Here is an 8,780-nt window from a genome sequence, read left to right as displayed (position 1 = left end):
CACCTTTTGGGATGAGCACTGGGTGTTGTATGGAAACCAATTTGACAAATTTCATTTAAAAAATAAAAATAAAAATGTCAAAACAAAAAAAACAAAGAATAGAATTCTACCTGAATACGCCCTTTGGGAGTTTTGGTAAGATTTTGAGAAGACCTGAAAAGTTTAAACTTGGACTCCTCACATTCCATATTATCAGTGTATGATTTGATACATTGTTTATAGTTCATTTTGTTTGAATTTAACAGCTACAGGTTTTTTTTTTAATTTAACCATAAAGGCAACCTATACTACTATCTCAAATGAAAACGCTCATTGATTTGTGGTTGATAATTAATGAAATCTTAAACACCCATATCCGATGGAGAAATGAATCATTATTAACCAATGAATTTGACCTGAATCATCTGTGTTTTTGGCAAGAACTAAATAACTCTTCCCCTTTCTTCCCTTCATCTGGTTTTCTCTAGGTTCATCCAATTGAACAAACTACCTTAAATATGACCCCAACCTTTTTTTTTCTTTTTTGTCTTAATTGGTGAACGTTGCTTGTGATACTTTTTATAAGTAATACTGGCCATGTTGGCAAGTCCTTTACATTTACATTTGGAAAATAATCAAAACAAAAAATAAAATAATCCACGTGATTCTCAAGCTTCATCAGACAATTTATGACTTTGACAAAGCAAAGTAAGTTAGAAATTGACCATTACAGATCTCCCAATACTGTATTCTATAAACTAAGGTCTATTTCAGCAAAATCATAATATGAACTCAAACTGTTTATGCAACTTTGAAAAGATACCAAATCCCATATTATACATAGAATTCCATATATTTTGGCAATATATTTGATTTTTTGCTAAGATTAAAATGCCAATCAAAAGGGTGACAAAAAATTTAAGTTCCATCATTATGTCAGTATTTTTTTTATTATGTCATTTTTTATTTTTTTATTTTTATTTTTTTTTAATTTTTTTTTTCAACATTTATTTTTGGGACAGAGAGAGACACAGCATGAACGGAGGAGGGGCAGAGAGAGAGGGAGACACAGAATCGGAAACAGGCTCCAGGCTCCGAGCCATCAGCCCAGAGCCCGAAGCGGGGCTCGAACTCACGGACCGCGAGATCGTGACCTGGCTGAAGTCGGACACTTAACCGACTGCGCCACCCAGACGCCCCTATTATGTCATTTTTTAAATGTTGGTCTTTGATTAAATGTAATACAGAAAACTAGAATTCCTTCATTGTTCATTAACAAAGGATTTGTTATTCATTTAACCAAAATAAAACACTTTAAGAACTACTTACAAATGTAACAAAATATTTTAATGAGAAACACTATTAAGAAAATCAATAAGTCTTTTAAGCTAGGCTAGACAGAACATGTTCTAGAATTTCTGATAAAAACTTTTACTTTTCCTTTGCACGATATAAATCAGGAGGACCTCAAAGAAAAACGTATCAATTAAGTTTGGAAAAGCTATAAGAGAGACTTTTAGAATGGACACTTTTTTTTCCCCTTTCCTAGAATGTATGTCATTATTCAAGAAGCATGTTTATAAATTTCACTGAAGAGAATATTTAATAATGTGACAGATCTGCTTCCTCAAGTATTCCTCTTATCAAGATAATGTCTATCACACTGCAATCAACAGCAAAACCAAAAAAAATCAAAATTCAAATTTAGAGAAACATGTTTTCTAAAGGAAGCATGTTTAAACCCTAATATTTAGAAGGTTCTCGCAGCCCCAAATAAATTTTACAAAAATTTTCCTTGATTTCATGTAACCTGAACATACTATTCTCTAACACTTAGAGTAAATGATTGAACAGTCAATACACAGTTGAATACTAAATAAATTGGAAGTCAAGGGATCAATATTCCTAAGTACATAAGTACATCATGGTCTCACTTGTCCAATTGTATTGTTAGCTCCAGTCGACTTGGCACACCTGTAAAACCAGTCCTGAATCCTGGAACTTCAAGTCCTTGATGAAGGATGCTACTATAAGGTGTGTGTCCATGATTAAGTCCCAAACCCTAAGGTCTTGGGATGTCTGGTGGAATAACTGGACTCATGTTTTTTCCAGCAGTGCTGAATGAAAATTCTGGAAGTGGGCTACTAGCTTTAGCAGGAGTCAATGTGACAGGGTTTGAATCACTAGCACCTTTTAAAGGAGGTATAAAATTACGGGATCTGAAAAGTTTAGGACATTGGCTTCAACGGGCTCAGAGAGTAAGGCAGGTCTAATCCAATCATCCTTGAAAATCTGAACAGTGCAAGTAGACACTAGAGTGTAAAGCCTGTTGGTCACTTGAGCAAGAACCATTTGTTGATTTGCATCTTGTCAAATTCTTACATGCACTGATCCAGGGGGCCAAAAACCTAGGGTCCCAAGATACTCGTTTCGGACTTCTAAAACTCCACCCAAGGTAGATACCTCTCTAAGTTTGTCCGATGGACCAGTAACACAGGGTAGTGTTGTCTGGAGTAATACTTTGCCTCTGCACATGGTAAGTGGGTCCAATGGGCCAGTACTACAGGGTGGTGTTGTCTGGAGTCATACTCTGCCTCTGCACACGGTAACTTTGTCCAGCAGACCACTACTACAGGGTAGTGTCGTTTGCAGTAATACTTCGCCTCTACAGGCTCATGGACTACACGGTGCCAAATGTCCAAGAGCAACAAACATGGCAGAGACGGAGTCCACGGCAAGATAATTACAAATTTCAACAAGCATATATGTGACACAAAGACCAAATGCTCCGGCAAGATCAAACAAGACACACAGACTCACTCAGGGAGGGTAGATACTGCTACATCCCGGAATAATTCCACACAAGCCTCCACTACGCTCTGCGACACGCTCCTGAATCCAAGTTGTACCAGCAGCCCCGAAGACCTAACACGGTTTACTCTGATTACAAAGCACCGCGAACAACCTGAAGCAAGAGCCATTGAAGTACCTACTAATGATCTCCCCAGGCGTATCTGCAGCCTCTCCAAAAAGTGTTCTTTCTTTTAATATAAAGAGAGCTCCCACTTGTGCCAAGACTGAAGAGGGAAATACAGGCAAGACTTCCCATCTTCCAAATCCAAGTGAACAGAGAGGCAGGGTTTCCTCATCGTGACCCAGTAAGTGCCGTACCAAACACACCGTTCAACTAAGAGGATTGGATGGTAAAGTAAACGCGGGCAGGGAAAGCTCTCCTGTTAGTGGGCCCGCACCCCATAAGCAGGAGGATGGTGTACGTTCAGTTTACTGCACCGAAGAGCAATCTCCTCCAGGACCTTCGGTCAGCTGTTACAAGTCTACACTCCTGGAATAACTCACCAGAAAAAACACCTCGTGGTTTCTAAAGGGAAGAACCGTCCCCGTGAGGAGGAACAACAGTTCCTGTTGGAGAAGCTCTGGGAGCTGTGCATTCCTTACGGCCAGCATCCCAACATTGGAGAGTAGAAATGTTTTTGTGATATTTTGTTAGGAGATAAATGGAATTAAGATTTAGGACAGATCAGACTTGGGAATCTCCTCTTCAACGTGGAAATGTAGCACTGGGGCCCCCCCACTGGGGATCAAAGACACTTGTGAAAGACATGTTCACGGACTGAAAAACTATGCCCTTAATGTAGGAAGTTTTTAAGACATGCTATTATGATAAAGCTCAAGTGAGCCAAAGAATTACACGATAGAAACCAATTCTGTACATTTACGGAAAGCAAATGCATGTGTTAGGCAAATCATGTCATGTGTAAAATACATAGACTCAAGGTACTTATCTGCTAGAATACTGACACCTTATGAGCATTTGTTTCCTATAATGTTTCATTTTCTTAAACCCAAATTATTTTTTAAGGTATTTTCCATTTTTTATTTTTTAAATGTTTATTTTTCAGAGAGTGCACACGTGAGCACGCAAGCAGTGGAGGGACAGGGAGGGAGGCTCAGAATCTGAAGCGGGCTCCAGGCTCTGAGCTGTCAGCACAGAGCTGATGTGGGGCTCGAACCCACGACCCTGAGGATCACGATTAAGTGACTGAGCCACACAGGCACCCCTTAAGAATTTCCAATTAAACTATTTAAACATCATATCTGATAAGTAAGCAATAATTTATATTAAAAATGATTTGAGTCATGAAGTGTCCTAGTCATTCCCTTTCAGGTCCATAAGCTTCAGATGCATTCTTTTACTAAAAGCTCTTAGGAAATCTCATCTTATTTCTAATTCAATGTCAGAGAATTAACGTGTTGACATTGGAATTAGATTATCAATCCCAGTGTAATTGAAATGATATATGTAACCACTTAATAGAACAGGGAGTGTAGATGGAAAAGAAAACATCCCTATCTTCTTGCCGAAGAACTAGATTCTCTGCCTTTAAGGACAACAATTATTTCAATCTCCATTCTAATTCAATCCACAGCCCCCAGAACAGAACTATGGGTGCTCTATTTCATTCTGTCTTCAACGGAATTTGAACTGAGGAATTGGAGCAGATATCCACTTATTCACAAATGCATTCTATTTCTAATTCTTGGCCAAATAAGCTCTCAGAAAGATGAGTTAAAAAATTCTTAGCACCCATATATATGACGAAGGTATTTTGGCTTGTGAAGAATGAATATAGCTTCAATTCTGGCAAGATTTTTTACAACGATGAAAATCAGCATCATCCTTACAGGAAATACTTCCTAACCCCCCTCTGTTCCATTTGAAGAGCAGTCACAAATCATCTTAAAGTCCTTGCTCCTAGGGTGGATTCTCACACTGTCCTAGGCTTCATACTTTATAGGATTTGAAAAATCAATGCGATAATTTCATTCAGAATAAAAATGTGAGCACCTTGAACTTGGAAAGGAGCAAATGTCACCATAGCACATCGATATTTTCCATTTGGTACCAGTTGGTACAGAGCTTAAAAACAACAAGACCAGGAGAGACAGGGATAACCAGAAGGAATGAGGTTACATAGAGACAGTACATACACAAGTCCATACACACTCAAGCCCTCAATCTTAGCGGAACCATGGTTCTGGTAAGCTGGTGGAAACACTAAGAGAAGTGAACATTCCCATAACATACCAAGGAAGAGTAAGCAACATAAAGGAAAGATCATTTATCACAAGCACAAACTTCTGGGGTTCACTTATCCACTCGGCCACTTGTTAGTTCTACGACCTTAGGGCATGCTATGTGCCCCCTTGTAACCTCAATCTTTCCATCTGAAAAATGAGGCTAATAGCACCTTCTTCATAGGGGTCTTGAGGGGAGTTTATGGAATCTGAGTATGAGTGTTGTGCCTGTAGAGGTGGTGGTTATGGTCGGGGAGTTCACGGAGTAGAACGTAGACCACCCAGACTCTAGTCTTAGTTCCACTACTCACCAGCTGTGCACCTTGCATGTGTGACAGATTCTCTGAACCTCAGCAGTTCTGCCTGAAAAATGCAGATAATTGTTTAGGCTCTACCTTCCTCATCGCTTTGTTTTCAAATCAAGTAAGAAATACATTTATGAACGGAAAGAACTGTTTCAGCATAATATTAATTATGCCAGGATGGCAGGCTCTAAAGACCATTTTTACTTTCAAAGAACCCACCAGACCCCTTAGGAATAAAAATGCACGGGAAAAAAAAGTATATATTTACATTACGTTCTTTACAAAAAGGTTCAATGTTTATTAATTAAAAGGTCTAACTGGCATTCCAAAGTTTAATTATCTTCACTTGTGTCCACTAAATACAACAGATTTAAACGGTACTCATACAATATTGGTCTTGAAATCTCATTCTGCGTTAGGTCATTTTCTCCCATCTAAAGAGACAGATTTTAGTAAAACAGTGTTTGCCACTGAGAATGTTTTTTTTTTAAATAATCTTATGTCATCGTGAAGCCTCTTAGGTTTACACTTTGGATTTTAAGTAAAGCAATCCACGCTGATTTTCAAATTAACTATGATACACAACCAAGTCCTTCATAACAAAGTACCATCATTCATAGATACTCAAACAATTATTCTAAATCTGACTCTTTAAACAAGTTTGTAAAGAGAAATCAGTTATTATTCTACAGTATTTCAGAGGAGCCTCAGAAGGCATGTTAGGATTGGTAGGATTTCTTGAATATAAGTTCTGGGACATTGAGCCAAGAGCTAAAAACACAGTATTAAAAAAAAAAGTTATCTGAGGTTATAATGCATTTTGCTGTACTTCAGGAATGTTTCAAATGCTGATAAAGGAATGGTAAGCTGTTCAGTAGGTGTTGTTTTCCGCCCCACCCCCCCTTCCCCCCCGCCCTGGGAGGTGGGGCAGACTCTCGGAAATATAAATTTCAGCCAAGAAAAAAAAAAAAAGCTACTGAGGTTTAACAAGTTCTGCTCACTCAGCATTATAAAACCAATGTCAGTCATACTCAACTGCTTGTCCCACTCTTTGTTAACAGGGTATGGGTTTTGCAACTGGTGGAATCATTCATTCACCCCTTCAACCAGACAGACATCAGTTTCTCGTCCCTGAGGTTCCAAAAGGAAAGCAAGCATACAGACTTCCTTATCTCGTGAAGAAGAGAGGAAATAAACAAATGAAGACGTACTTATGTTAGGTGGGAATATGCGCTATAAAGAAAAATGAGGAGCAGTAAAGGAGGAAACCAGCCATAGGAACAGGGAAGGTGGTAGTCCCGAACGCAATCACCTTTAACTTTAAAGGTGCATTTGAAACTCATACCAGCCAGAGCCACTGTCAGGAGAATACAGCTGTGCCTCCTGCAGCCTCATTACAAACTCTGAACGTGTCAGGGACTAGTCACTGAGAAGTCCTCACGAAATAGCAATCACAAATGCTAAGAACAGCCAAAGTTTTATGTTGGAAAACGCATTGAAAATCTAGGCACTGCGTTAAACACGTATATTATTTTTTGTTGACATTTTGAGGTTTTAGGGCCTCCAGAAGAGGAAATTTGGCTATGTATCATTTGCAATTCCTGCCACCAGGAAGTGCAGCCTCTTTCGCCCCACCATGAACCTGGTCTATTAATCAGCGGATGGCGGGAGAAGCAACATCATGTGCATCGCAGGGCCCAGATTTCAACAGGACTGCTATCTCTGCCTTTGCACTGTTTGGGACCCAGAGATCGCCATGCGGTGAGGAAGTTTGCAACGCAAGACCACGTGCAGACTGCAGACAATTCATCCATCCTAGCTGAACCAGGGCTCAGGCCAGCCAGCAGCGCCCAAGCAAATTTAAGGGAGATTGGTAGAAAAAGCTCCCAGGTAACCCACACAGTCCACAGACATAATAAACCTTTGTTGTTTGCAGCCTCCAAGCTTTGGGGTATTTTTTTATGCTGCGATAGACAGGCAACCCTGGCACAGGAGGAGAAACGGAAGCTGACGACATTCAGAGGCTCCCGGCAAATGAGACCAGAGCCAAGACTGCACGTCACATCCGTCCGAGTGCAACCACTGGCGTCTGTAGCACTGCAGTTCTGACTTCCCCAAAAATCCATTCATCCTGAGAAAACGCTAAGATCATCCATAAATTTTTACCATACTCAAAATTTCCGTGATTATGTGAGCATTTAGATACATTCCCTGCTGAGCCCCCTCCTCAAAGAATTATGCCATCCCAGCAATTCCCCGGATAAAAAGTTCTTACCCCACTGCATTAAAGTTACCATTATATCAGTAATATTTAAGCAATCTCACCTAAAACATATTGTTCTGTGTCTATTTCCAAATAGATCTACATCTAGATAGATATACAGGGGATTATGATAGCCAGCTGGTTCAGTGGTGAGGAGGGGATGAAGGGTAGGACATGCCATTAGTGCAGTGGTACCACATGCACAGAATTACATATGGCGGAGCACAGAACGTCCATGGATCTATATTTATGTATATATATACCCACACAGTATATATTCCTAAGAAACTTACCCAAAAGTAATGCACCATTACTGCATGGTATCTGAGATTAAAGATGGTCCCAAATCCTTTCATGGCCATCCCTTGAAGAATCAAGATCTAGGTTTTCTGCCCTTGAATTTCTTGGGATTCTATGCCACCATGTAAGAAACCCACCTTTGTGGAGATGGTCAGGCTGCAGAGGAGGTCAAGCTCGTCCCCTGAGGGGGGTCACAGAGGACCGTCCCCGCTCAGTCAGCCGTCCCAATACAAGTGATAGAAGGTCAGCAGAGTTTTTTGATGGCACCACCTTCAGCGGCGACTGCATGAGGGGACACATGTGACAACCACATAGTTCAGCCCATCAACTCCCAACATCATAAATGAGGACATATTGTTCTTTTGTGGCAGTTTACTAGAGATAGACATCCAGAACACTGTGCTTCTAATTACAAGAAGGAAAATTCTTAACACTTCTGTCCAGTTTAATAACTTCATGGCTGCTTAGAACGGATCCTGTCTCCCCCCAACCCTGGCTGATACATACACACAACACACCCCATATGAATTGGAATCTATACACAAACCCACAAAATGGCAATATTTTTAAGTTGTCCAATAAAATATGAAGCTACAACGGAAAGTCTACTGTAAAGTGGAGGATAAAACTTACTAAAAATGGTGGCAAAAGAAATTTGACTACTCAATTTGACGGTGAAATTCCCGACAACCATGAATAAAGGAAAAAATAAGCCTACATGTCCCTCATTACTGAAACGGAAGAAACACACGACTAAAGATACGTATTGTTCTCCTAGAAACAAAGGAAAATTCTGTTTTAATGATGCATTTTATCTAGGCCACCAGACAGCGTGT

The 8,780-nt window shown here is 39.9% G+C and overlaps 2 pseudogenes; both read right to left on the bottom strand.

Moving 5' to 3' along the window:
• Positions 1-1,901: 1,901 nt before the first annotated feature.
• LOC121016541 (zinc transporter 6-like) lies at positions 1,902-2,562 on the bottom strand (annotated as a pseudogene).
• Positions 2,552-8,006, bottom strand: LOC121016540 (zinc transporter 6-like; annotated as a pseudogene).
• Positions 8,007-8,780: the final 774 nt, after the last annotated feature.

Source organism: Herpailurus yagouaroundi, unplaced genomic scaffold (assembly GCF_014898765.1).
Source record: "Herpailurus yagouaroundi ecotype Mexico unplaced genomic scaffold, PumYag 211, whole genome shotgun sequence".
In the NCBI taxonomy this organism is placed as follows: domain Eukaryota; kingdom Metazoa; phylum Chordata; class Mammalia; order Carnivora; family Felidae; genus Herpailurus; species Herpailurus yagouaroundi.
Note: the sequence above shows the minus strand (reverse complement) of the source record. Positions and strands in the feature narration are given on the sequence as shown.